Raw genomic sequence first — 3,513 nt, forward strand, 5'->3', positions numbered from 1 at the left:
CCACAACCTTTCCTCCCAAGCTAATGGAGTTGTTTGGATCCTGGGATAGGACAAAGGCCAATAGCTAGTCAGGCCCAGAGAGCACCACTGAAAAATAGACATTACTTAAAGAAGTCTCCATACTAGCAACAAAGCTTGCCACTATAGTCAGCCAGCAAGCCTCAACACAAAAATATAAACAACAAACCAACTAGAAACATGAGAAGACAAGGCAACAAAATGCCTCAAAAAAACTCCCCAAGTCCCCCAAAGTCGATCCACAGAGCATTGCAGGGAAGGAAACCAAAAGCCACACTGCTGAATTATTGGAAAATGTAACAGAAGAGATAACAAAACATCGATAAGACACTTGGCAAGATTTCAGAAGATATAAGTAAACAGATAATGAGCCAAATAAATACAGTGATCAGTGAGTCTACAGAAGACACTGAAAAGCTAGTAGAGCTAAACACAGTGATGCAAAACATAAACGACCAATGAGCCAATAAAATGGACTCTAAGGAGAAATTCAGGAGACTAAAAATTCCATCAAAAGCATGGACAGGAGAAGTGGCCAGAGTGAGGACAGAGCATCAGAACTAGAACACAGAGCTGCTGTCTGTGACCAATTAAGAAGAGATATCATAAAAACAATAAGAGAATGTGAAAATGGATCCAACAGTCCAGGTATTGCAAAGAAGGCTAATCTAAGATTAACTGAAAGTAGTGAAGAATCAGAAGATAGCATAAATGGCATAAAAAACCCGATAACTGAAATAATAACAGAAAATTTTCCAAAGGGAAAAGAATTTAACATTTACATAAGTGAGGCATATAGAACCCCAAGTAGCCACAGTTAGAAAAGAACTTCTCTAAGACATATCATAGTAAAAATTCCAAAAGCCCAACACAAGAACAGAATCTTTAAAAAGGTCAGAGAAGGCCAGGTGTGGTGGTGCATGCCTATAATCCCAGCACGCTGGAGGCTGAGGATCACTGCAAGTTCAAGGCTAACGTGGGCTACAAAGTGAATTTAAGGCCAGGCTGAATTATACAGTGAGATCCTGTCTCAAAAAAGCAAAAAAAAAAAAAAAAAAAAAAAGAGGTCAAAGAAAAGCAAGAAATCACTTATAAGGGTAAACCCATTAAAATTACAGACTTTTTAACACAAACCTTAAAGGCTGGGAGAACTTGGTGTGAAGTGTTTCAAGCCCAAAAAGAAAACAATTTCCAACCCAGGCTTATATATTCTGCAAAACTGCCTTTGAAAATTGATAGAGAAATAAAATATTTCCTTGATCAAGAGCACCCAAAGAAATTTATGACCACCAAACTAACACTCAAAAAAAATTCTCAAGAATATCCTAGAAAGAGATAGTGAAGCTAACCATGACAAAACGTCTAATAGAATGAATACAGCAGGTAGGGCGAACAGTTAAGTAGAAGGGAAAGATAAGAATCAACAACAGGAAACTAAGCCAATGACAAGAATAAGTCAATACCTTCCGGTAATAACTCTTAATGTCAATGGTCTCAGTTCCTCAATCAAAAGACACAAATTGGCAGAGTGGATCACGAAACAAAACCCAACAATATGCACTATACAAGAAACATGTACAATCCAAAAAATAACACATAGACTAAAAATCAAAGGATAGAAATAATATTCCATGCAGCAGAAACCCCCCAAAAGAAGGTGTAGCTATCTTACATTCAGACAAGCAGACTTCAAGCCAAAACCGATCAAAAGACACAAAGAAGGTCACTATATATTGGTTAAGGGAACAATGCCACCAGAAAAGATAACAAGTGTTATCATATATGCACTAAACAACAGCATACTCAACTTCATTAAACAAGTACTACTGGACATAAAAGTTCAGATAAACATAAACACAATTATAGTGGGGGACCTCAATACCCCACTATCACAAATAGATCAACTAGACCAAAAATCAACCAAGTAATACAGTGGTACTTTGGTTCACAAGCTTAATTCTTTCCATGACTCTGGTCACAAACTGAATTGGGCAAGAACTGAATCAAATCTCCCCATAACATCAATATTGAACCTAACCAGAACTTGATTTGTTTTTCATCCAATTTGCTTTGTGACCAGAATCATGGAAAGAATTAAGTTCATGAACCAAGGTACCACTGTAACAGAGTTAAACAAAACCTTCAAATGGATGGATTTAACAGATGTCTACAGAGGGTTTCACCCAACAATAACAGAATACACATTCTTAACAGCACACAGGGCTTTCTCCAAAACAGACCACTTACATATTAGCCAATAAAGCAAAGTATCTTGGTAAATGAAAAATGATTTAAATTATACCATGTATATTATCAGATCATAGCACAATGAATCCAGAAATTAATGACAGAAAAAAATACAGAAACTGTACAGATGTATGGAACTACACAATGCACTATTAAACAACCAATGAGTTACAGAAGAAATTAAAGGAGAAATAAGAGAGTTTCTAGAACTCAGTGATAACAACACACCAGAAATTCTGGGACACAAGGAAAGCAGCACTAAGAGGGAAGTTCATACCTCTGAATGCCCACATCACAAAAACAGAGTGAGCACATATAAATGACCTAACAATGCAACTCAAGGTCCTGGAAAAACAAGAACAATCTGAACTCAAAGCTAGTATAAGGAAGGAAATTACAAATATCAGAGCAAAAAATAAATCAAATTGAGACCAAAGAATCACAATAAAACTGAAGACTTCTCTAAAATCAAGAACAAGACAACATTGCCAAAATCCAGATTTTTAATAACTATTTTGCAAACATATACACTGATGAATTGAAGAATTCAAAAGAAATGGATAGTTTCCCAGATATGTATCAATTACCAAGATGGAATCAAGAAGATTTAAAAGCCTGGATGATCCAATAACAGGCAATGAAATTGAAGCAGCAATACAAAGCCTGCCAACTAAGATAAGCCAGGTCCAGATGGATTCATAGCTCAATGCTTGAAAAAATTCAGGGAAGATCTCACATCTATACTCCTCAAGCTCTTCAGAGAAATTGAAAGAGAAAGAATACTCCCATAGTCATTCTTGGAAACTATCATTACCCTGATTCCAAAACCAGACACGGATCCATCCAAAAAAGATTCCTATAGACAAATATCTTTAATGAATATAGACATAAGAATCCTCAACATAATATTCACAAACAAAATGCAACAAGTCATGAAAAAGATCTTTCATCCATAACTAAATAGGTTTATTCTGAGCATGCAAGGATGGTTCAATATATGCAAACCAATAATTGTAAAGCATCACATAAACAAAAGCAAGGAGAACCATCACAGGATCACCTCAAGAGATGCAAAAAAAGTCTGTCAAAATCCAAAATCCATTCTTGATAAAAAAAAAAAAACAGTGGAGAGAATAGGTGTAAAAAGACCTTATCTCAATCTGATAAACCTACTACATTTATGACATTTAAACCTACATTTATGACAAACCTACTGCCAACATCATAGTTAAATGGGGGAAAACTGAA

Source organism: Chinchilla lanigera, unplaced genomic scaffold (assembly GCF_000276665.1).
Source record: "Chinchilla lanigera isolate Chin_1 unplaced genomic scaffold, ChiLan1.0 scaffold00096, whole genome shotgun sequence".
In the NCBI taxonomy this organism is placed as follows: domain Eukaryota; kingdom Metazoa; phylum Chordata; class Mammalia; order Rodentia; family Chinchillidae; genus Chinchilla; species Chinchilla lanigera.